The sequence below is a fragment of the Lissotriton vulgaris genome, chromosome 9, assembly GCF_964263255.1.
Source record: "Lissotriton vulgaris chromosome 9, aLisVul1.2, whole genome shotgun sequence".
Classification (NCBI taxonomy): domain Eukaryota; kingdom Metazoa; phylum Chordata; class Amphibia; order Caudata; family Salamandridae; genus Lissotriton; species Lissotriton vulgaris.
In genome coordinates this window covers 1158691526-1158719053 of record NC_141697.1, presented here as the reverse complement: position 1 = coordinate 1158719053, position 27528 = coordinate 1158691526, and positions in this window count along the sequence as shown.

The following is a 27528-nucleotide window of genomic DNA, read 5'->3' as shown; positions in this document are numbered from 1 at the left end:
CTCCACAGAGCCCCCAGGGCGGGGTGAAGTGAATTTGCAAAGTTCGACATGTACTATTAACTTTTACATGTCCTGGTAGTGAAAAACTCTTGAATTCGTTTTTCACTCCAAAAAGGCCTACCTCTTCCCTAGGATAACACTGGGTTACTGCATTACATTTAATAAGTGGTATACTTCAATTGCGAGAAGGTGAGAAAGTCTGGTCTCTAAAGAATTGTATTTTAAATCCCTCTTTAATGGTAATGTCAGATTTTAAGTCACAATTCTGAAAGTTGGCATTTTCTTGTCTGAACCATTTGGTGCCCGTAGCCTACATCCTGGCTCAGATGACTAGGTGTAGCTGGCAGTTAGTATTTGTGTATTACTCCTCGACAGTGAGACAAAGGGGGAATAGGTGTTGGCAGGATGGGGCATATCTGACTTGATAGGGGGGAGGAGCTAGCCCTACTACACTGGTACATCAAAAAACTCTATTTCAGCCACAAAGGGGTTCACACCAGTCTGTTGTGCACCCAGGCAAGGTCGAGCCAAGGCTTGGAGGCTGGAAATTCTAAGCATCTCTGGGGGTGGAAGCCACTGTCTCCTACTTCAAAGCTGACACCTGGTATAAATATTGGACCCTCAGACCCAACTCTTCAGTACACTCCTGGACCTGCGGATACTACAGAAGAAGGATGTCCTGCTTCACTGTTGTTTGAAGCCTGCCCTGCTTGCAGAGAAGGAAGACTGGACCTGAAATCTTTATCCCAGGCTTACGTGACCCCAAGGGTCAGCTGATTGACCTCCTGTTCTGAGCTGCCATGGACATAACAAGCTCCAGAGGCGTCCCTTCATTTGTCCAGCTGACCCGCTGCCTGGACTTGCAACTGGAGCTGTCTGAGCCCTGCTAGCTTCTGCTGGAATGAGTTGCTGATCTCCAGTAGGGTGGGCGGTTAACTCCACTCTGCGGACAGAGTTTGCAGAATTTTGTGACTTGGCGTTCTGCTTGGAGTGCTGAGCTCAGCAAAACAATGTAATTCCGCCACATAGCAGAGTTTACCACCACCCCCCAACATTACTGCCTGCCAGTACTTTACACCTGAAGGGGTGTAGAGGCACGATGGACATAAATACAAGGAGGGTGAGCCGAGAAACTCAGTCAATCAAAAGAAGGAAAAAATAATGAAGTGATATTTACTCAGTGCCTGACACAGTCATGATCATTCCTGCTACTCTTCAGTGCTGCATTTTCATGGCATGCATCCTCGTCCGAAACTGTCTTTCCTTCAAGAACGATGCTCTCCACCAGCACGCTGGACCAGGTGAGGCATGTCGGACGGCACCCCAGCCTCCAAGGTGCAGACTGGCACAGTGCGTGTTTTAGGACACTGTCCGTGGGAGCCTTCAGCGACTTGGGCATGCTACTCAGTTTCTTAGCTGGAACACATTGTACAGTTCAAGCTTTGTTTCAATTCATCAGGGCCAAAAGAAAGCACAGCTCAGCATCTTGCTCCTTCACCCCTTGACAGGGACGATCGTCCATGTCAAGGAGCAAGACTCTGAGCTGCACTTTCTCTTGGCACTGATGGACTGAAAACAAGGTTTGAACACCACAATGCATTCCAGGTAAAGCTGAGTAGCATTCCCGAGTCACTGAAGGCTCTGCGGACAGTGTCCCTGTGATGAGAGTCAAGCTTGGAGAGTAGGAGAGGATCCAGCCCCTGATCGGCTGTGAGGTGAGGTCAGGCCAGTGTGGAGCCGTCTGCTGTTGGATCGTAATTCATGATCTCAACTTGAGAGATATCAGAGGCCCCAATGTAGTTGGCTGCCAGGTTCCTCCGAACCGAGACTGACCCATGCACTTGCAGCCATTGAGTTTCCCCAGTGACAGTCATTAGTGTCCTACCCTCAATTGTAGTCTCGGCCTTGGGAGAGTAGAGGGGCAGAGCGCTGAGGCCTCTGAGGGGCTGGGGACAAAATGCTGTGGTGACTGCTTCTTCTGGCTAACATTACCTTCTTATGGGTAGGCGAGTGGAGCAGCTCCGCCCGCCATTAGAGCTTCATAGAATTCCATTGAGTTGTTATGCAACTCTGCGGAATTCCACGTAGTACAACTCAGCAAACTCCGCCGATCGCTGATCCCCAGGTCGTTGACCCATGGTGTGACATTACTGGAGCTTTTCCTTGAACAAAAGGAGAAATCTTGACATTTAGCGTTCTAGTAGCCAGGGCATAAATTCATCAGCCTGAGCGAGTGCGCTTCGAGGACAAGGTACTCTGGGCAGCAGTGCTTATTCTGTTTTTAACACGCAGTTTTTTAATTTTGTTTTTCTGTCTGGGGGAAGTTTTATTTCATGTTCTGGCTCTTACCTCATTCGGGGCAATTTAGTTGACTCTCCGGTCCACCGCAACCGTTCTCGGCAATTGTTTGAGTGGCGAGGGATCAGTGTTGAGTCTTTCTACCGTGGGCACTAGTAGAGCTGTTACTGCTCTAGTAGCCAGGGCATAAATTCATCAGCCTGAGCGAGCGTGCAGTGGACGCGCACAGCAGGCGCGCTGCCGGTGCCCCAAAGGTAAGCCCGTCCGCGCCTGGATGCTGCCATCTGCCAAAGGATGCTGCCGGTTTCGCAGCCGGTATCTCACATCTGCAGACTAACCTACACGCGAGAATCACTGCTGACATTTAGATGGCGATCTCCGTGCCCGGGGGGTAATAATAAAATCCAAGTAGCCAATGGCAACCGGCTGACAGGAGGTGAGAAGTGTGCATGTTGTGGGTGGGCCTTGATTACTTAGCAATCTGCCCCCTCAACTCCTGTCCTTTATCCTGCAGCCAGCCACGATATATGACTCAGAATGGGAGCATAGAGAAACAGAGTATGGTAGGACAGGGATCACACATGCGAGGGCTATATTTGAATGCCAGATCAATCCCTAAGCATGTGGATGAAATCTGGGACCTGTTGGATGACACTAAACCTGATATATGTCTTTTTACCGAAACATGGCTCAATAAGGATGCCACTCCAGTGCTGGCAGTGGCCTTTCCGGCAGGCTACGTGGTCACCCGGGTGGATAGGCCTTGTAAACGTGGTGGGGGATTATCTATCGCCACACGACTCCCTTATTACATTAAGACTCTGGATACAGTTTCTTCCCCAAATCCAGAGCTCTTGATATTTAGAGTAGAATGTGATAAAGTCATTGAGTGGACGGGAGCATTCATTTATCACCCTCCGGGTGGCAGTATTAAAGAGTTTTGTACATTATTACTAGATAGACTGGCTACACATACCTTGAACACACTCCTAGTTATTGGAGATTTTAACCATCATTTAGAGATTATCTCTAATATAGATTCTGCCAGTTTAGTGGCAGCGATGGAATCTCTTGACCTGTCATTAAAAGTCACGGGCCCCACTCATAGTGCAGGCCACGTGTTGGATGCTGTTTTTTTTAACATACCTGAATTAGGAGTCGACCCCCCTCAAATTTTAGGCTGGACTGATCATACAGCATTAAGCTTCATGACGTCATCCGTAACCCCAGCCGTACGCACACCAGGCCGGAAGGATTTTCGTAGACCTTGGTCAAGCGTAACTTCTGTTGCCTTTAGTCAAGTCTACAGAGCCCCCTCGTGCAAAGCGGATGAGGACCCTGATCCAGCCTGGGCAAGGCTGGAGGGTGCGATGCAAGAAGCCTTGGATGTCATAGCTCCTTTTAAAAGGGTAACAATTCAGGAGAGGGTAGCCCCAGCCCCCTGGTATTCGGATACCCTCAAGAAGGAGAAGGCCACGTGTAGGGCTCTGGAGAGGAAATTGAGGAAGTTTAAGGTAGAGTTAGACGAACAACTCTATAGAAGGGCACATAGTGCCTACCTTAACAGCTACAACACAGCAAGAAGAACACATCTGGGCTTGTGTATTATAGAGGCTAAAACTCCTCTAAGAAATTATTTAAGATCTTAAAGAAATTCACTAATCCGAAGGCCAATAATCTGTCACCACCCCCTACTCAGGAGCTGTGTGACGATCTAGCCAAACATTTCACCCATTAGATCGATTTAATTTATCGATCTTTTGATCTGGCAGAAGGAGACCGGGTGGAAGACCATTTACCCTTAGACTCGTCGTATGACAAGGAGTCTTTCTTTGGGCTTGGTTCCTTCTCACACGTCACAAATGAGCAAGTGGGCTCTTTACTTAGCCTTGTAAAATCAGGATCTTCATTAGATCCTGCACCACCGATGGTTATGTCAACACTCAGTCCGGTCTTAGCTGACGCGCTTGCCAATGTATATAACATTTCGCTAGATACGGCTATATTTCCGAGTAAGTGGAAGAACGCATGGGTCAAACCACTGCTTAAAAAAGTGCTAGCGGACCCGACTGACTTACAAAACTACAGACTGATCTCACTCCTCCCTTGCTGCTCAGAGGTAATGGAATCACTGGTCAATCAGCAGCTATCCCACTATCTGGAGCAAAACAACCTCCTGGACCCTTCCCAGTCCGGCTTCCGCGCTTCACATAGCACGAAGGCTGCACTACTGGAGGTCATGGACACTATAAGACTGACACTGGATCGAGGGACCCCAGTGATCTTAGTCCTTCTTGATTTGTCAGCAGCCTTTGACACCATCTCTCACAAGATACTGCTTGACAGACTGGGAGGGATTGGTGTCAGGGGTATGGCTCTCAAATGGATTCAAAGTTACCTATCAAAACGCACCCAGAGAATCCAGTTAGATTCTTTCGCGTCACAGACAATAGTGGTGGACAGGGGAGTCCCTCAGGGATCGGTCCTGAGTCCCACCCTATTCAATAGGGAAACAACCTTTACAACAAAACTTTTACAACGCACTACCATTACAACGCAACCATTACAACGCAAACCATTACAACGCATTGCGCTGGGGGACGCTCTAGGATAGGGAATATATTTAATTTACTATCCAACACCTTCCCTACTATCCACGGGGACTGGAGTTGGAATAGTAAATTAAATAATTCACTATCCAGCGCCTAAAAGCACTATGCGTTGTAATGGTATGCGATGTAAAAACCGCGTTGTAAAGGCATGCGATGTAAAAGCATGCTTTGTAACGTCATACATCCTATTCAATGTGTACGTAACTCCCCTGGCTGATATCATTAGAGGCCATGCATTTGAAACCATCTCGTATGCTGATGACACGCAGCTAATCATTCCCATTAAGGAGGACATTATGGTAACTCAATTAAAATAAAAAAATTGCATGCTGGATGAGGAAGAACTTTGTACAGCTCAACTCCTCTAAAACGGAGATAATGCTGTTCAGGAAGGCCGAGGCAATCTGGTCCCCCGAATGGTCGCCTGCTGAGCTGGGAGAAGCCCCCTCCTCTAAAAATTGGGCAAAGAACCTCAGCATTAGGATAGATAACAAACTATCAATGGAGGAGCAGGTGAAGACCCTGTCAGGCACCTGCTTCGAGACAATGAAGATGCTCAGGAAGTTCTTCCCCTGGATTCCTCTCTCAGCCAGGAAAACCCTTATCCAGTCACTCCTGGTGAGTCGACTTGATTACGGCAACTCATTGCCTGTGGGAATAAGGGAAGATCTACTATCCAGACTACAGGTGGTAGAGAACACGGCAGCCCGCCTTGCCCTCAACAAACCGGCGCGGACCTGTTCTGCCCCCCTTTTGAGCCAGCTCCACTGGCTCCCAGTTAGGAAGCGGGCTATCTTTAAAATGCTTTGTATGGAATTTAGATCACTAGAGGGAAAGGCATCGCCTATCTTAAAAATATACTCACTGTGTATCAACCGGTTCGACAGCTAAGATCAAGTAACTGCAATTTCCTGTGCATCCAAAGAATACACAGGGCTAAGATGGGGGGAAGAGCCTTCTCCCATCTGGCTGCCAGTCACTGGAACAGTCTGCCGCAGAACATTAGGGCCTGTGTTGAGCTAACTAGTTTTAAGGAATTATTAAAGACCTGGCTGTTTTAGATGAGCATGGCCTATGAGTACCCATTTCTCGAAGTGCCGAGAGATCCCCCTGGGGATGATTCGCTTGCGCTCTATAAATGAGTGAAAGTAAAGTTCATGACCACAAACAGGCCTATTCACACCAATATATTGGCTACTATCAAAGTGAACGTCTAGTAAACCCAGCTGTTCTTTCTCCATAGACTGCCAGCAACGACTGGCAATGCAAGATCTGCACTTAGCGAGACAACATCGTCAGCCCTTGGTGACCACCAACACAAATCTCCAGTAAGGACAGTCTGTGATGTCCAACAGGCTGTTTGCTCTACAGCTTTGACCAACTGCAATGCTCTCCATACCCCTTGAGACCCCCCCCCCCTTCCACCGTGAACTGGGCTCTTTGTGCTAGACTTTAGAAGGTCATTATTTCAGCTGGACTAACCTGGACCTTGAATCCTGCCTGCGCTTAATCGCAATCAGCCTGAACTTATGACTTTCACCCGGTCTCACACGACCAGATAGAAACAAGTGGCACTGTGTGTTTTTAGGCGCAATACTTATCTTCAGTCTTTAAAATTACATATCTCGGGTTCTACTGATTTGATTTTTGTCATTTTGGTATCAAATAGTTTACTAAAATTTACTGTTTCTCTAAATTGGTGAGGGATTTTTCTGGTGGTGTGTTTTTACTTTATTACTCTTTGAAGTGTTGCATAAATACTTTACAAATTTCCTCCAAGTTAAGCCTGACTGTTTTTGTGCCAAGCTATCAGAAAGTTATGCAAGGTTATTTTAGGGATGCTTGTGTTTCACTCTGACAAGAATTGTGATCAATACTTGACTAGGATTTCAAACCCCTAAACCAGTAACCCAATTTCCTAGAGTTTATATATAGCTAACCACACCTCACTCAAGATAAATCAAGAAAAAAAGTGAGCACACTGCAACGATGGATCATAACACCATTCAGGCACTAAGATGGGCATGCTCAAAGGATGGAACCCAGTAACCATCAGGCACAGAGCTGAGTGCACTGCAAATGGATGGAATGCAGTACTCTTTTTGCACAGAGATGGGAACACTGCAAGGATGGATCTTAGTATCCTTCAGGCACAAAGATTAGCGCACTGTAAGGATCATGGTGCCCTTCAGGTACAGAGATGAGCGCACTGCAAGGATGGAATGTAGTACCTTTCAGGCACAGAAATGATCATACTGCAAGGATGGAATGTAGTACTCTTTTTGTACAGAGATAAGAAAACTGCATGGATGGATCGTAGTACCCTTCAGGCACAGAGCTGAGCACAATGCAAGGATTGAATGTAATACCCTTCAGGCACCAAGCTGAGTACACTGCAAGGATCAAATGTTGTAATATTTTTGCAGGGAGATGAGTACACTGCAAGGATGGAATGTAGTACTCTTTTCCACCGAGCTGAGTCACTACAAGGACCAAATGTAGTACCCTTCAGGCATAGAGATGATCACACTGCAAGGATGGATGGTCGTCCCCCTCAGTCGCAGGTCGTAGCGCACTGCGTGGCAGGATGTTTGTACCTTTGAGGCACAGAGATGAGCACACTGCATGGGTGGGTTGTTGTGAACTTTGGCACAGAGATCAGCACACTGCATGGGTGGGTTGTTGTGCCCTTTGGCACAGAGATGAGCACACTGCATGGATGGGTTGTTGTGCCCTTTGGCACAGAGATGAGCACACTGCATGGGTGGGTTGTTGTGCCCTTTGGCACATAGATGAGCACACTGCATGGGTGGGTTGTTCTGCCCTTTGGCACAGAGATGAGCACACTGCATGGATGGGTTGTTGTGCCCTTTGGCACAGAGATGAGCACACTGCATGGGTGGGTTGTTCTGCCCTTTGGCACAGAGATGAGCACACTGCATGGATGGATTGTCGTACACTTCAGGCACAGGTCGGAGCGCACTGCGTGGATGCAGTTTTGTACCTTTGAGGCACAGAGATGGATTGTTTTGCCCTCAGGAATAGACCAGAACACATTGCATGAATATATTGTTGTACCCTACAGCACAAAGTTGAGCATACTGTAGGATGAATCGTCACACCCTTCAGGCATAGAGATGGGCATGTTCCGAGTGTGGATTTTCGTGTTGTTCAGGTACAGACCTGAGCAAACTACAAGGATAGATCCAGCACCCATCATTCACAAAAATTAGCACACTGAAAGAATGGATTTTCAAACCTTTAAAACACATATATGAAGACAGAGATGACCACACTGCCACAATGGACCGCACTACCCTTCAGGCAGAGGGATGAGCAAACTGCTCGGATGGATTGTTGTACATTCAGGCAGAGAAATGAGCACAATGTGAGGATGGATTGTTGTCCTCTTCAGGCACAGAGATGAGCACAGTGTGAGGATTGTCCCCTTCAGGCACAGAGATGGGCACAGTGTGAGGATGGATTCTTGTACCCTTAAAGGAACAGAGATGAGCACAGTGTGAGGATGGACTGTTGCACCCTTCAGGCACAGAGATGAGCACAGTGTGAGGATGGATTGTTGTCCCCTTCAGGCACAGATATGAGCACAGTGTGAGGATGGATTGTTGTACCCTTCAGGCACAGAGATGAGTATAGGGGGAGGATGGATTGTTGTACCCTTTAGGCACAGAGATGAGCACAGTGTGAGGATGGATCGTTGTACCCTTCAGGCACAGATATGAGCACAGTGTAAGGATGGATTGTTGTACCCTTTAGGCACAGAGATGAGCACAGTGTGAGGATGGATTGTTGTCCCCTTCAGGCACAGAGATGAGCACAGTGTGAGGATGGATTCTTGTAGATAAAAACTGGCATAGCACCCCTTTACTTGCAATCACTTGTACGCCCCCATTTGCCCACGCATAACTTACGGTCTGCAACACTCTGTAAATTCACGGTACCCAGGTTCAAATTCGCCACGATGGGCGGTAAATCCTTTTCCTACCTGTGCCCATCCCTCTGGAATGCTCTTCCTCTTGCTATCCGTAATGAAACTATTTACATCCACTTCCGCAGAGCTCTTAAGACCTGGGTCATTAACCAATAATCTCTCCGCTGCTTTCTCTTTGCACCCTTGTCTGGCATGGCGCCGGGAAACCCTTTTTGGGTAGCTGCTGCGCCCTACAAATGCAATTAATAAATAAATAAATAAATATTGTACCCTTAAAGGAAAAGAGATGAGCACAGTGTGAGGATGGATTGTTGTGCCCTTCAGGCACAGATACGAGCACAGTGTGAGGATGGATTGTTGTACCCTTTAGGCACAGAAATGAGCACAGTGTGAGGATGGATTGTTGTACCCTTTAGGCACAGAGATGAGCACAGTGTGAGGATGGATTGTTGTACCCTCCAGGCACAGAGATGAGCACAGTGTGAGGATGGATTGTTGTACCCTACAGGCACAGAGATGAGCACAGTGTGAGGATGGATTGTTGTGCCCTTTAGGCACAAAGATGAGCACACTGCATGGATGGATTGTTGTGCCCTTTGGCACAGAGATGAGCACACTGCATGGATGGATCGTCGTACACTTCAGGCACAGGTCGGAGTGCACTGCGTGAATGCAGTTTTGTACCTTTGAGGCACAGAGATGGATTGTTTTGCCCTCAGGAATAGACCAGAACACATTGCGTGAATATATTGTTGTACCCTACAGCACAAAGTTGAGCATACTGTAGGATGAATCGTCGCAACCTTCAGGCATAGAGATGAGCATGTTCCGAGTGTGGATTTTCGTGTTGTTCAGGCACAGACCTGAGCACACTACAAGGATAGATCCAGCACCCATCATTCACAGAACTGAGCACACTGAAAGAATGGATTTTCAAACCTTTAAAACACATATATGAAGACAGAGGTGACCACACTGCCACAATGGACCGCACTACCCGTCAGGCACAGGGATGAGCAAACTGCTTGGATGGATTGTTGTACATTCAGGCAGAGAAATGAGCAGAATGTGAGGATGGATTGTTGTCCCCTTCAGGCACAGAGATGAACACAGTGTGAGGATGGACGGTTGTCCCCTTCAGGCACAGAGATGGGCACAGTGTGAGGATGGATTATTGTACCCTTAAATGAACAGAGATGAGCAGAGTGTGAGGATGGACTGTTGCACCCTTCACGCACAGAAATGAGCACAGTGTGAGGATGGATTGTTTTGCCCTTCAGGCACAGATATGAGCACAGTGTGAGGATGGATTGTTGTACCCTTTAGGCACAGAAATGAGCACAGTCTGAGGATGGATTGTTGTACCCTTTAGGCACAGAGATGAGCACAGTGTGAGGATGGATTGTTGGCACACTGCATACCTGGATGGTTGTACAGAAGAACCGGGTTTTTAGAACCCAGCGGCACCAGGGACACACCCAAAGTCTTCGGGTTCTCCTGTCTTGGCAAACAGAGACACGGAATACTTCTAGGTGGCGTCAGAGATCAAATTTATTAGCTACAGCTAGTAAGAGTAATCCCGGCAATACAACACGGTGTACAACTCAGGAAACTGCTCAATTTTGTAGAGCAAGACATCAGTATTTAGTCACAATATTCACATTACAAATGGACACCCACTGCAGCAAATTCTGACCAATAGAAACACATTTCTATACATTATCACATTCCAAAAAGGCTCACTTTACATTGTATCAACCCCACAAGTTAATTATTAGGATGTTCCAAATTCAGTCTCCACAAGCCGGACAAACCCATAATTGAAAGTACAATGCATATGACGAAGGAACATAAAAAGGAAACAATGATAAATAACGAGCAAGATAAGGCATGTGTAGAAAAGCTAAAAGTCAACGATGTCCTGAACTTTGAATCGCAATCTCAGACAAGGATCAACTAAGGAAATTGGCCTCACAAAGGGTCAGTTTCAGATAAAGAGGTCAGTTCCTTACAATGCACCTTAGAGTCAAGAAAATGCTTAGTTAATAAGTGCATGAACAACGAAGCCCATGCAACTGCGTTCGTCTAGTTACCTCCATGGGCCTACGTGATGGCAACACAAAAATGGAGGCACAAACAAAATGGAACCCATATTCGAGACAAAGTCTCTGAATACGTAATGAACTCGCTAGTTAACATGACGAATTCACTCCATATTGGTCATACTTGCTAAATAGGGCACAACATCACCAAAATCGTGATGGAACCATAATATCACAGGACAAGGCAGATTTTACAGAACCTCAGACCCTCCTTTTGCCATTACGTAGGCAATAACCTAAACTCACGTCAATCTGAATCTAGGTCTATGTCTATTCTCATCAGGTCATCAAGGTGTTGCTGTAACATCATCTTATTATCTCTCACTTCTCTCGGGACAGGTCTTCTCACACAGATTGTAGCACAAAGACTACAAATGGCGGGACCACACTGGAGGCATAGGCAACACGAGAAAAGGATAGCTAACGCCATACCAAGGAACATCATAATCTTCCATCCCCATTTGGACAGCAATTCCCATAACCATCCCATCAACGACCAGTTACCTTCGTCTACATGTATAGATTCAGCAGACTTACGCAACTTCTGGATGGCTTGGTACACTGTCGGGGCATTATCTGGTATGAACACGCAGCAACTAGATCCGATCAATTTGCAAACCCCACCTCTATCTGCAAGTATAATATCTAGAGCAAAGCGGTTTTGAATGTCATAAGGCGATCCGCTTGAAGCTCAGCTGTAATATTGCCAAGGGCACCTGCAGTTTAATTCATGGTGGCCTCAACCACTCTCGTAAGCTGACGAATATTCCTACTATTAGCCATGGGACCCCAAAAGGGTAGAAAACACTTAAAGAAGTCTCCAACTTCTTGTGCGACAGTATCTTTTGCATCGATAACACCTCTACCATATCTTGTCTTATGGTAATCGAAAATAGCAGTGTATGTAGGGGGAAGCAAAAATGCCACATAACATGTGCCAGAAAAATCAGATGGCAACCATGTATATGCTCTATCGTAACAAACAAAATACGTGCCTTTACCCGGCACGAACGAAGGAGATTTCTAGGACGTATAAACGTAAGTGTGAACACACACACTCTTACCAAGCCTAGCTTTCGGATTCTGACCATTACCTTGCAAACAAAGATGACCTCGGTGGGGTACAATCCAAATGGGAGGAGACCTTCGCTGCTTTTCTTTCTCCGTCAAGCTAACACTATATGTCGTCTTGTTCCAACCGACATATGGTCGTACCTCATCTTTAGGGATAGCGTTATACGCATCAATATCTCTAATCATATCAACTATTCCCCGTATCAAGGCATTATTACTCGCATTGTCTTTAACAGAACGTACAGAAGAGGCTTCATTCGCATAGATAAACATTGATTGGAGTGCCCAAACTGACCCATTAGGCAAAAACGCAAAACCAGATATGGCATTCCCTTATCTGTAGTATGTGGCATAAGACCACACACCCAACAATTCGTGGTATTTATGACTAGCTGATGCTGATGCAACATCTGTATAAACGAATTGTTCACAAATTCTGATCTTCGTGTCTGTTCATGTTCAGGTAACGTATGAAACTCATGTGGAGAAACAGTAGAAAAAGAAAGAGTAGGTTGGGAGGTAGATGTAAGCTGCAATTGTGTAACATAGAAAATCCAACCCACACAAGCTAACATAATATTCACAAGCATAAGGAAACACATTATTAAAAAACATTTGCTACGAATCAATATACATATTCTCACTTTTGGATCAACTTTTCTAACACTCTTGTCAGACTCAAAAGACTCCATCCTCTAACGTGCCGCTCACGGCTATTACCTTCTTCACTTAAGTGTGCGCCAAGATCGTGCTAACGACCCTGAACCACAGACCTTTCGTCAATTTGCGGCTCACCCCTTAAGAACTTCCTACCGCGACCCTGCAGCTGAGTCCGGATGGTGACTCGAAAAAGGAAAAAGCAAAAAAAAAGTCTCTTGATCTGACAAGGTGTAATTCACTATATAAAAAAATTATTTTTATTTGTCCATGGCAACAGGCTTTCTTGGCCTCAAATCGTAGCGTTCTTTATCAGGTACAGCTGGATCCTTAAATAAAAGTTCCGGATTGGTGGTGTCAATCTTTAGATGAGGAGGCACAGCAGCTTGCAGAACATCACCATCCTCGCGTTTTGACCGTGTCCATGTCAAATGAGCATCACTAAAGGGCACAAATGTGGGGACTCTCTCGCAATCTATGTCAGCTATACCATCCCTCACCCACTGATCATACGGTAAAGGCAAAGGAACTTTTTTACAGCGGGTGGCATGCACCCAGTTCTTTTTGCCAGCTACTCTAACAGCGGTTCTAGTAACCAAAAGGACTAAGTAAGGACCAGTCCATCTAGGTTCCAAATTCTTGGTACGCAGAAAGTTCTTGACCAGGATGTAATGGCCAGATAGGATTGAATGTCCTGGATCTGTAGTAGCTGTCGGCAAACTGTCATAGACCTGTTGGTGGAGAACACGTAATTTAGCAGTCAAGTCATGTAAGTAATCCACCAACATAGGGTACTCAATACTGCTGTATTCTTTAGGACGAGGCACACCCCAAACATTGGCCGGATGACCAAACACAATTTCATATGGGCTAAGTCCCATACGAGAATGTACTGTCGTCCTCGTTGACAAAAGAGCCAATGGCAAGGCATCTGGCCATGTAAGACCAGAGCTCGCTTGTATCTTTGCATAGCTTCAGCTTTAACGTGCTATTGTTGCACTCGACAAGACCAGCTGACTGGGGGTGATTCGCAGCGTGAAACGATTTATTCCCAATCCAGCACACACTTTCTTCATGATTTGACCCACAAATTCACTCCCATTGTCCGACCATACAATTCTGGGCAAACCATACCTAGGGAAATATTCCTTGAGCAAAACCTTGGCTGTAGACAAGGCAGTATTATCCTTTTGGGGGTAAGCCTCTATCCACCTGGAAAAGGCACAAACAACCACAAGGACATACTTCAAATTATTGCATCTCTCCATGTGAATGTAGTCTAACTGTATCACTTCAAACGGATACGTTGGAGGAGCAAAATGACCAGCTGGAGTTGAAGTTCCCTTACCAGGATTATACTTCAGACAAATCATACAATGCTTCACCACGTTCTCTGCACATTTCGGAATTCCAGCATTCTGCCAAACTGGTGCCAACAACTTGCATATTCCCTTCGAACTTATGTGAGCCATTCCATGAGCCATTGTGACCACTGGGAGCACATAAGCATCAGGCAACAACCATCGCTGGTGTTCTGACAACTCAACCCAACAACCTGTAGGATCCACATACCCGTAGTCTCTCTCCACGTACTTACTTCCTTCTCTGTAGCTTCAGCCTGAATCATTTTCACACTTTCTATTGTTTCTTCACACATTCCACCAGCCATAACCCAATTAGCTGGGCCTGCAACATACATACGGCTCATCATGTTTTTCGCCGTTTCCTTCGCAACTTCATCCACAAACGCATTCCCTCGACCAACATCGTCCACAACTTTCTTATGCGCACTACACTTCACAATTGCAATCTGCTTTGGGAGAGTGAGAGATTCCAAAAGTTCATTCACCAACTGCCCATGCTGTATTTTTGTCACATGCGAAGTAAGGAACCCACGCTCTCTCCACAAACGCCCAAAACTATGGGCAACACCAAACGCATACTGGCTATCGGTGTAAACATTCACTCGCTTTCCTTCTGATAACACGCACGCCCTAGTCAATGCAATCAACTCTGCTGCTTCCGCAGAATTCTGTGGTATGCGTGCTGTCTCAACAACCGTATGTAAAGTTGTAATAGCATACGCTGCAGTCGTTTCACCATTCGGAAGCTTAAAACACGAACCATCTACCCACAGGGTACCATCAACATCCGTAAGGGGAGTATCCCTCAGGTCAACTCTAGCTTTTGTTTCTTCCTATGTACGAAGAAAACAATCATGCTGTTCCTGAGGATCCGTCTCAGTAGAGATCGGTAACAATGTGGCTGGATTCAGCACATTACATCTTTTAATGTGAACATGACTAGCCAACAATGTCAACTCGTAAGCTGACAGACATGCACTAGTAAGGTGCTGTGTCTTAGTCCTGTTTAATAAGGTATCCACTGCATGTGGGACCATCAAAATTAACGTATTATCCAATACCAAACCAGCAGACTGTCGGATAGAAACAGCCTCTGCAGCTGTAGCTCTCAAACAACTCGGCAACGCCTTAGCAACTGGGTCTAACGTTGCTGAAAAATACGCACATGGACGCTGCTTGTCCCCAAATGGTTGTGTCAACACTGACAATGCACAACCTTCTCTCTCGTGCACGTACAACGTGAAAGGCTTACTATAGTCTGGGGTACCCAACACAGGAGCCGAACACAATGCATCGCGTAGTTCAGAAAACTTTTCTGACATTCGTCAGACCAAGGAAGAGGATACGGAGTATCTTTCAGAGTCAATGCTAACAGAGGTTTCGCCAACAGTGAAAAATTGGGAATCCACTGTCTACAATACGATGTAATACCTAAAAAGGCACGCACTTCTCTCTGTGTGGATGGCACACTCATTTGCGCAATCGCTTGAATTCGTTCTGGGGTCAATCTCCTTCCCTCCTTCGACAAGAGATGACCTAAGTAGGTCACTTCTTGGCGGCAATATTGCAACTTTGAAGGTGACACTTTATGATGAAGGTCAGACAAATACCGCAACAAAGAAAGAGCAGCCTCTTTACAAATCTTCTCATCATCAGCAGTAATCAACAAATCATCGACGTACTGAATAAGAGTAGCACCAACAGGTAACACAAAACCGTCAAGCTGAGTTTTCAACGCTTGACTATAGATGGAGGGACTTTCACAATAACCTTGGGGCGCTCTCTTAAACCGGAAGCTTCGGCCTCCTAATGAGAAGCCAAAAATATCCCTGCTCTCCTCAGCAATAGGAATACTGAAGAAAGCATTCTTCAAATCGATGACAGAAAAACAAACTGCCGAAGCAGGAATCAAAGTCAACAAAGCAGTGATATCAGGCACCACAGGAAACTGTGGCATGACAATCTTGTTGACCTCTCGAAGGTCGATCACAAACCGGTACACAGGTGGCTGAGAAGCATCAGTACGTTTAAGGACAGGCAAAACAGGACACATTACCTCTCGTTTCCTCTACTACACCCTTCTCAACCAGATCATAGACAATCGCTAGAAGAGCTCTCTTACCATCGCTCGAGATCTTGTATTGTGGAATACGAGGCAGCCTAGCATTCGACTTAAGGGTAACAACATTCGGGGGAATCTGCAAAAGACCAACATCATTTGGACCTGTAGCCCAAAGTGTATCAGGATACGAACGCAATTCCAGTGGCAGACAATCCTTCGACAAATACATTGGAGAAATCACTTTCTTACCGAGGGTAAGTTGTACTCCTGAAGGAGAACAATGCAATGTTGCATACAATCTTTTCAGTAAGTCCAAACCCAACAGATTCTCACCACAACCAGTCGTTAGAATAAGTGGAGCTTCCAATTCACAAGGACCAATGGAAAGGGACAAAGGACTAAAAACTGGGTTACGAACTGGGGCGCCTGAAAATCCTACTGAAACATTGGTCAAGCCAGACAAAGGTGCGCCAGGAAGTTTAGAGTGCATAATAGAACTCTTCATCGCACCAGTATCCAAAAGAAAAGGTTCTACCACACCTGATGTACTCACTTCAACATAAGGTCCACTCTGGTCTACTGGAACTGACACTACTCCCTCACTTTGTCCTTGGCTGTCCTAGTGATCATTATAACCAGAACTCTCACCTTCGACATAGTAATCCTCAACATAATACTGGGCGGACTTAAGCATGGGCGAATTTTGCGGATCTCGCGTTCGCGGATTTTGCGGATTTGCGGATTCGCAATCCGCAAAATCCGCGAATTCCTGCGAATTTGCGGATTTTTTTTTTTTTGTGTTCGCCCGTGTTTCTGCCAGTTCGCGAGGGTTTTTACAATTTCGCAATTTGCGAACTTACCTGTCGGGTCGCAAGTTTTGCGAACTTGTTGTTTCTACATGTCCAGCCTGTTTGGGACACTCTTCTTCATCACTGACACTCTCTGTCACCACTGCCACTCTCTGACTACTCATGCCACCCTCTGGCCCACCCATGCCACCCTCTGTTTCATCACCACACCCTCTGGTTGTCCAGTGTACATTATTTTCGGCAAAGCAAAGCACACCTTCCCTGCCTCAAGTGACCTGAATTAATTTGGGGCTGATTAATGTGTCACAGAATATTTTTTTAGCTGGCACCTGCTTCCTTAGTGCGCCCTGATTAGTGATCTTTTGCACTTGCTAAGTGCTTTCATTGTTGCAAAATTAGTTACAACACCTGCCCTGCCCCAACTGACAATAATGAATTAGGGGCTAATTAATGTGTCACTGAAAGAATTTAAAGTTCCAGCCTGGCACCTGCTTGTCTGCTCCTTTAGCTGTAAATCAGGACCTTTGTGGCATACAGTTAAGGTCAGAGCAGGGTCACACAAAATAGTTGCAAGCAGGCAACCGAATTCTGGAGGGCCCCCTCAGGAAGCACTACAAAGAATCGTTACAAATCATGAGGTTGACCTTTTGCACCTGCTCATTGCTTTTGCTGAAATCGTTTTTCGGTTTTTTTCGCGCTATTCGCGGGGCGCGGCGTCGTGGGAAACCGACCGCGGAAGCCGCCAATTCGTGCGAATGAGCATTTTATTTTTTTTGCGGCTTGTTGTTTCGCGAGTTTTTTTGCAGTATTCGCGAGCCGCTTGCAGCGCAACACGCGAATTTACCCCAAGGTCGAGTACGGGCGCGGCCATTTTGTTTCCGTGACGTATTTCCGTTTCCGCCCGCTATGTATAATCTCGCGCAGTAAGCGCATTGCGAGTAGAGGTTCGCACGAGATCGCGCGGGAATTCTACAGGTTCGCACGAGATCGCGAGGAAAATCTCGCGCGAACTTTCTTTCGCGCTCGTGAACGGGCGCCGGCCATCTTGTTTTTCATTCATTTCCTGTGTCTGGGCATGGTGTTTAATCCTCTTGGTATCTTTGCCATCCTTTGCTTGTTTTCAGTTTTTTTTTTACGATTTTGCTTCTTATCTATCCCTCTCTTTTCCTAGCTGTATATTTTTGTCTTTTCTGCTATTTTTCTTTACTTTTAAACTACTTTTTTAAACTCTTTTCTTTTCTTCTTCCCTATCCTATTCTTTCTTAATTTTCTACTTCTTCCTACCTTACCTGCCCAGACCATGGTCAAGCCAGGCGCCGTGAAGCTGCCCAGGCACTTGAGGGCCGCAGCGGCGGCGGGGAGTAGTGCTGGACCCAGTGGCAGGACAGCATGCGGGAGATTGAGGGGGGAGCAGGTGACGCGACGGGAGATATTCAGCCCGGAGGAAGTGGGCACGCTGGTCTACTTCGTCCAGCGCCGCCTGCCCAGGACCATCGCGGGAGGCGGCAGGATCGCGGCCGGCGGCTACAACATGCGGGAGCGCCGGAAGCGGTGGGAGAAGGTGTGCTGGGCCATATCCCACCTCTACGGGGTCCAGCGCACCTACAGCCAGGTCACCCATCGCTGGACGGACCTCCTGGACCGCGAGCGCGACCTGCTGGACCAGCTCGGCTTGGAGATCCCGGGGCTTGGTGAGTAGTAGTAGCCATTTAATCACTCACTACTATGATGTTTTCTCCTTCTCTGTGTTGTTGTATTGCAAATATTTGTTTTTTACATGGAGCAAGCCAATAATGCCGCTGATGACGATTACATTGTAGTTAAATTATATTTCAAAATCTTCTGTGCATTTCAGGTGCACTGCTCTCCTTCTCAGTGGCGTTGCTACTATGCTTATTTGTTTTCTATTTCGTGGTCTCATTGGCCTGAGTAACTATTATGTATGAGTGTACTTTACAGAACTGCGTAATGCTAGACACTAGGGGGCAGATTACATTTACAAGCCCCTTGCGCCACGTTTACGTTGCCTTGCGTGACGCAACAGCGGTATAAACGTGCCGCATCCCTGCGAGTCATTTACAGCATGACGCATCTAGGGAGATGCGTCACGTTATAAAGCCATGGGCCTGCACCACAATGGGTGCGTTCCTAGTACGCAGGGTGGGCGGTCCAGCGGCTGTGCGCCTCGCAAAATTGCCTGCGTGAAATGTACAAGATTTAACGCAGGCACTTCTGCGACGCTGCTACGTCAATTCAATTCCTTATGTCTGCTCGAAGCAGGCGAAAGGACTGACACAGCATGTTAAGTATTGGGTGGCCCTGAGCATTACTGGAGTTGCATTGCGTTGGCGACGTGACTCCAGCGATGCGCCGCTCTTACGTGACGAGATGCGTCACGCAAGTGCCTACCCTTGCGCCAGGGCGCGCCGCATTGTAAATGAGGCACATCTGCCGTGTCGCAAGGGTAGTTTTGCGTGACGCATTTGATCTGGCGCATCTCTGGAGATGCGCCAGAACGCGTAAGTAAGTATGCCCCTAAGGGGCAGAATTGCAATTACCGTTGCATCCCTGCAAAGTAGCAGGGATGCGCCATTAATTGTGCGGCCCGCTACCACCACCAAACATGGTGCGCCGTATTTGCAATGCGGCGCACCATGGGCCCAAAACGTCACCGAAGCTTTACTGCTGGAGTTGCGTCGCAACGATGGCGCAGCTCCATCAATGCTCTGGGGTACCCTATCTCCCCAATGCTGGGTCAAGCCGTACGTCTGCTTCAAGCAGGTGCAGGGTTTGTGTGACGCATCATTGTCCTAAAGGTGACTGATTGATATTTTGTAGATTTCCCTCAGCCACTATTAGGATGTGTTCCAGCGCAGGAATGCCCTCCCTTGCGCCGGAACGCCCCCTGATGGCGCAGGGCTTTATAACGGGATGCATCTCCCAAATGCGTCACGTTGTTATAATATTATACGCCGCACCATGGCGCCCTTTTTTGTTTAGCTGCTGCGTCACAAAAGTCACGCAAGAACGGCGCAAAAGAGCCGCAAGGGCTTAAATCTGCCCCTTCCTTTGTAACCCTGACAATAAGAAAAATAGTGGCGGTGGATTGATAGTTTGACTATTTAAATGACTGGTAATGTAGCAGGCAACTGTTAGTGTTGTCACTGATCTGACTGAAATCACAATGGAGTTTGTCTGTCACTTTGCGTCTTGCCTGCGGACTGCTGCCTGCCAGTCCTAGGTGAACGTTTCAGTACTTTGTTTAGTGAGTTACGTGACTTTCGAAGTCACAGGTCCGCAAATAAATGAAAAGTAACCATAATCAATATAATTTCGCGGAAATATTTTGTTATTGTTCTTTTGAAATGTTTGATTTGGTTGACATTGACAAGCAACAATCATCCATGTTTTCTGTTCTTTCTTTCATGTTGTACGTCAGCTCCCCCCAGGGGCGAGAGGAGGACACAGGAGCAGCAGGCGGCGGATGCTGTTCAACAGGGCCAGGATCGGGCAGGCGAGGGCTCCTCTGCTGGCCCCAGTAAGTTTTCATTTTAGACTAGTACCTATTTTTCCTAGCGTTCCTCATTTGACTTTTTTCAAAATTGTCTTTGCTCTTCTTGTAGACTGTATCTAAATTCTTATCCTGCCTCTACTATGACTCCCTGTGGTATTACTAGATTATTCTTATTAGTCTGTCTGTGTAGCTAACTAAGATTGCACGGTTGGCGAAACTCCCATGATTCTAGTCAGCAATAGCTCTATCAACTTAGTGCAGTCCTCTGGGATTGTCCATAATGTCTTTTGAAGTGTTCTATCTGGACTCATGCTTGCAAAAATTGCAAAACCTTTCGCTCAGTCACTCTAGTCTGGACCAAAAAACACAGATTGTATTTAAGTTTAAAAGCTTTATTAAAAGTAAACACATTTATTAAAATCAAGTCATAATAAAACTAAACGTTTAACTGATAATGGAAAAGTGGTTAGTGCTGACGATTAATTGAAGACATTTCTTGTGGTCGAGCCGAGCTCTCACCTGGTTTCAACTTGATCTTGTTGTTAGAAGTCCATCTTCTGTCTGTGTGGAGAAAAATGGTGCGTGTTAAAAAAACAGCCTTCATCAGTTGTGCCAAAAAGTGCAGCAAGACAACCTTCCCTGGAAAAAGGGACATTTTTTTTTTAACTTTAACGTAGACAGTCACAAATTACATTGTTTTCACATGTCTTCATTCCTAGACCAAATACTAGTGACTAGTGAGTGCTTTATTCTAACATTCTTAAATGTACTTTGTAGGTGGAACATCTGGTGGCGGGGCTAGTGTGGAGGTGGTGGTGCTCGACACGGAGGCGGAGGGCGATTCTTCAGGGGAGGAGGCGGCGGCTGTGAGAGTTGAGACGGTGGTGGTGGCGGCCAGAGGTAAGCTCTTATATATTCCTTACTTATTGAGATTGAAGACTAGCTGGGAAGGCAAGAATATGAGATGCATGGCTGGGTGAATGATGAAGCAATGATGGGTGGAAGGACAACAGCCTGGGTGGGTGACACAGAAACTGTATGTGTCCATATACCTGGATCATGCTACTATCTGACTCTTAGATAGCATATGTGTATCTAGAGCAGGGGTACTCCTAGTACGGCCCGCGGGCCGGTGGTGGCCCGGCAAGCCTTCCTTGGCGGTGCGCAGACCTTGCAGACAATCACTGCTCCCCCGGCCCCCACAGAGCAGAGGCTTTTTTGTATTTCACCTGTTAGCGCCCCTGCATCTCCACTCTGACAATCACTGCTCCCCCGGCCCCCACAGAGCAGAGTGGAGATGCAAGGCCACAAAGAGGTGAAATAGAACAAAGCCTCTGCTCTGTGGGGCCGGGCAAGCAGTCATTGTCAGGGTGGAGAAGCAGGGGCGCTAAAACAAACAAAGCCTCAATAATATGTTAATGGTCTTTTAAAGACCTGTTAAGTACTTTGGGGTTGTTGTCTGTGTGTGCGCGTTGAGGAAGCGGTCTCAACCCGGGCTGAAGGCTGACACAGATAGACACACACACAGTGAGATGACAGAGGGGGAGGGAGAGGGAGGGCAGGAGGGAGAGAGAGATGGAGGGAGGGCAGGAGGGAGAGCAGGAGGGAGAGATATGTATGTAAATGCTGGGTCTGGTGGCTCAGTGGATGAGGGCATCTGCTGCAGGGACCTGTGTGCAACCTCATGGTCACAAGTTATCGTTTTGCTTTAGCCCCGCCCCCTCTGACTCCGCCCCCACCAGTGCGGCCCTCGGCCCCAAACTACACTGTAAATGTAGCCCCTGAGAGAAAGTTTGTGAGTACCCATGATCTAGAGAGAGTAGACGGTCAGTGGATGAACTAAGTGTAACTTTGAAGAGCATGTAACACTGCACCCGCACGTCCGTTCCAGTGTAGGAAAGGCAAGGAAAAGAACTTTTAATTTTGTCCAAATACTACCATAAATAGTAGCAGTAGTTTGTATTGCAAGCACTGCATAGATCCGGTTATTATGGTGGCCACTCCCTACCTCTCTTAATAAGTTTAGTAGTACTCAGTCATTCATGTGTGGATGTATCACTGGTCACTCAATAAAAAGCAAAGCACCTAAAGTCATCCCATATATAAGCAAAAACATCCCATGTGAAGTGATAGATAATCAGATTATTTATCTTCTTCAATTTTCCATTTCTAGTACTCATTTCCACTGTAGGGTGAAAGTTAAATTAAATAAGCAGTAGCCCTTGAGTTGTAACAGAGTATTCTCAGTGCCACCCGTAATAGAAAAGTAAGAGCTTCACCACCTGCATGTTCTGGACGGGTACAGTAACGCAACGGCAAGGCAAGTCTAGGTCACTCCTCATGGCGTGCGTCTCTTTTTCTCGGGTGCAAGTTTACTGCGCTGGCATTATGCCGGCTTGCAGAAAATAACGTACCAATTTTCCAAAACAAGAGATAAGAAGAAAAATAAGACTGGTGTACTTTCATAGTCGACTCCAATGGAAGTCCACAGTGCTCGTAGAATTTGTTCCTTAAACTCCCACTAATGTTAGAGCAAGGATGAAGAAGTGTGAGGTTAGATAGATACTGGCCTCAATAGTTATGTAATGCGCTTGCAAGTTGCTAGTTGTACTGCAACACAAATTTCTGCTGAATGATTGAGTTAATCTTAAAGAGCATTGGTTACAGACTATGTCTTTCTTTCTTCATATAGGTTCTCCTTCCAAACGAACAAGGAGGAAGGAGCTGGCTAGAGCGGCCCGGCAACGGAGGATCGAGGCCACTGTTGCGGAATATCGGCGGCTGGTGGCCCTGGAGGACGTGGAAAGTGTGCAGTCGACAACTACAACAACGTCGTCTGCATCGGCCTCCGTGGCCCCACGGGCTGCCACCCAGCACAGTGGTCCACCCAGACTGAGCCGGGCTGCCAAAGGCAAACGCCACCGCCGAGCAGCAAGGCCAACAGCTGCCTCTCACAGGCATTGCACCTGCAAGGCAGTGAAGGCACGCCTGCGCCGCACTACCCTGATGGTGTCCCGCCTTCAGCAGGAGCTCGCCTTGCTCCGCGAGGAGCATGATGCCCTGGCCCAAAAAGTTAACAGCATCCACCCATAGTGTCCCTTGCCCCTTTTTTAGAGACTTTTGGGGGGTGGGAATTGGGAGTTGGGTTTTTGGGGACTTTTGAAGGACAATCGTTGGGGTTAGGGAGGGTCTTGCGGGAGATTATTTTGTTAGGGATATAAATATACTTTTTCAAACTTTATCTGAGCATACCTGTTTTTTACTGCTTGCCTGGTGGGTGGGGGTTTAACGTTGACTGTTTTCCTGGAAGTTTAGTTCCATTTTCTTCCTTTAAGTGTAAATGCCCAAATGTTTTCAACACTAAGTGCCTCTCACAGACTAAGTGAAGTGAATCCAAGAGTCCTAGGACTTTAGTAGTACTACCTTCAGTCTCTCGTCTCTCGTACTAATACTCCATTATACCCCCAAACCACCAAACGCTTATCTTACCTGTAATTTGTGTTTGAAAGTAGGGCTAGACCCAGGGCTGGCTCCACGGGAAACACCGAATAACGTTGGCAATCTTGGTTGGATAAAATTTCCTCATAGCGGTGGTACTAGTGGTGTGACACAGTGGCAGTTGCATGCCTATGAAAAAAAAGAAAATGAAATCTGGTTTGTCCTCCTGAGCAATTCAACGGTACAACTGAGAATATAGCAGGTGACAGAAGTACAGTAGAGCAGTGCCACATTGTAGCCTAACAAATGGTAAAGTATAAGTACTAATTCGGTTGAAGTTCTTTCACATTAGCAATGGTTCTTTGTCAAGCAGAGTAAGAATATATCCTCGGATTTCTTCACCAGCCTGTTGCTATCACCTTATCCTCCCCACCCAGCAAGTGTGTGGATTTATTGCTGTAATAATAATTTAGTCACACATCAATCAAAACCACACAGCCCGGGGGAAGAGGGTTAGGGTTTGAAAAATGGATGGGTACAGGGGTTTTTGGGAAAGGTTTTGGGAGACAAGAAAAAATAGCACAGCATAGACAAACTATTGTGAACATAAACAAATCTTTGGGTACAAACCTATCCATCAATCTTTGAAAGTGCATGCACTACTGCATGCATGTCAGTGAAAAGTAAGTAGTACATTCGACAACTGTGGAAAGAAAGAATGCGACAGTACAGGGCCTGTGTGGAATTATTGATAACGATATTCAACATAAGGTCTCTGTAGCCAGATACCCGAGAGCCTTGCTGGTCACTATAAATCCATTCACAACAACACTCAATGGGGTTGGTCTGGAAGGTGTCAGGTTTACTCCCCGTGATCCAGTCGATGCAAATATGGTTCCACCTCCAAATGTCACCAACACCCAGAAGTGTAAACACAGGGTGTTCGAGCCATTAGGCGGGGGAGAAAAATAACAAACTAAAATAAAAAATGTGGGATGGGTGAAGGTAGGGTCAGCAGGGAAAGGATACCTGTAACAGAAGACAAGACAGGCATCAGTGAAGTGCTGTCCTAACATACAAGGGTACTCTCATATAGTCTCACTAAATAACCAAGGAAGTAGACAAGTACCTGAGCACCAAGAAAACATGACCTTGGATAGGAAATACTATAGCCCTTCTGCCACAATCTGTGAGGAAGGCCTAAGAAACACATAAACATATAGTTAACGAACACACTCCTGTCGCACCAAACACACTCGCGTTATACTAAGACATCAAACCCACTACTCACAACATACCACAAACATGGTAGAGGACTCAATGTACAGAGGGGGTTCCAAATAGTCAAAGCAAAGATGTATGGTCCAACAAAAAGGAAGAGGGAAACGGTAGTGTGTAGGAAGCAAGAACTACAACACTGCGCTCTCTAAGTAATGACCCAGTAGAGAATCTTTGGTGAAGGTCAAACAGAAAAACGTAGTTGCTGTTGCGACCACCACTGAATTCTGCCAACAACACACCCCACGGTGCACTACACAAAGAGAACTGGGGTAGCCTGTAGTTACCTCACTACATGCCCAGTTATGGAGGTCCTTTGAAATACACAGTTATACAACGGAGACGCGTAGTTGTCCTTACTACCGCGCTCCGTTTTAATAGTACAAAAACGATCCCCGATGTGAACGCTAACACGTGGTATAGACCGCCACTGTGCTCCGCCACACACAATTCAACCAAACAGGAATTCTTCAAATCTAGAATTCTGTTAGAAAACAGTCACAGAACCTCCCTTAACAATCCGTTCAGGCAGTAATCAGCTGACCGCACGGGCGGCCGAAGAGTTTAGAGCGGCTTTACCTGAAGACGCGTGAAGTCCGTCTACCGCCAAGGACAGAACACGGAAGCGCTCCCCACTGAGCCTCAGGGGGGGGGGGGGGGAAGGTGATAGTCCACAGGAGACACGATAGAAAAGCATGCAGAGCGTCCGCTCTCATGCCGGTGCAGAACAGAAACCAGAATAACGCGCAACAGGAAGCGCGTCTGTTCCCCAGATAAACTTCCTGCAAGTCTCCCGCCTACTCATGGGAAATGTAGTTTCATAGTACGGTAGGCGCTTAGGGGCTGCGTAACCTGACAGAAGGTATAGTAGATAGAAAAGGAGAAATTGCTTTTTTTCTAGGTGTCCCCTCACTCACCAGGGTTGCCCCTTGGTGACATGCTTCATCATTGGGGCCATCCCAGTCCTCTACGGCCTGGGGCGTGCTGCGACTTGCGAATTACGTAGGAGCACTTACAAATGACTATGTGTGGTGCAGATGTGATAGTGGAGTGGACTAAGTGATGTGTTAAGGGATCAATTTAGAAGCCTAGAGAGAGCCAAGAAATGCAGTCACAGTCAGAGAAAAAGGCAAGGGATACTGTATGTATGTGGTTGTAGTGGTCCTGTTGGAAGTGGTAAGTAAGTTGCCTGCAGAAAAAAAATCCTCCTATTAGCGGCACTCCTCCATTGCAGCCGACGCTTCGTCCATCGATGTTGGTCACCAGAAGACACCCTGTAAAAAAAAGCACAGCATAGACAAACGATTGAACATAAACAATTCTTTGGGTACAAACCTATCCATCAATCTTTGAAAGTGCATGCACTACTGCATGCATGTCAGTGAAAAGTAAGTAGTACATTCGACAACTGTGGAAGAAAGAATGCAACAGTAAAGGGCCTATGTGTAAATTATTGATAACGATATTCAACATAAGGTCTCTGTAGCCAGATACCCGAGAGCCTTGCTGGTCACTATAAATCCATTCACAACAACACTCAGTGGGGTTGGTCTGGAAGGTATAGTAGATAGAAAAGGAGAAATTGCTTTTTTTCTAGGTGTCCCCTCACTCACCAGGGTTGCCCCTTGGTGACATGCTTCATCATTGGGGCCATCCCAGTCCTCTACGGCCTGGGCGTGCTGCGACTTGCGAATTACGTAGGAGCACTTACAAATGACTATGTGTGGTGCAGATGTGATAGTGGAGTGGACTAAGTGATGTGTTAAGGGATCAATGTAGAAGCCGAGAGAGAGCCAAGAAATGCAGTCACAGTCAGAGAAAAAGGCAAGGGATACTGTATCTATGTGGTTGTAGTGGTCCTGTTGGAAGTGGTAAGTAAGTTGCCTGCAGAAAAAAAATCCTCCTATTAGCGGCACTCCTCCATTGCAGCCGACGCCTCGTCCATCGATGTTGGTCACCAGAAGACACCCTGTCCACTGCCTGCCTGATGCTGAATTGTGGCTCGCTACTGTGAAGCCTGACTCCATCCTTTTTTCCCCATTGCAGAGACTGAAACCCGGCCTGTAATTATTCAACGAAAAACAGGAAGTGATATAATATTACAACACCACTGATAAATAAATATAAGGTATGTAGGCTGTGGAGTGCAAAAAGTCACAATTTGATTTTCCTAGTAGACAGTACAATATTTTTGAAAGTGCGTACTCTGAGTCACCTTTTGAAGGATAAATAAGTATGGGCAAATTAATGTAGCGGATCTTGCCCCTCAAGCTAGGTGTACTGTAAACTGTGTTTTAGAACAAAATTAGATCTTCCTAGCAGTGCTCCCACCCAGACCCTTACTAAAGCCAGTCGCAAAAATGTAGAA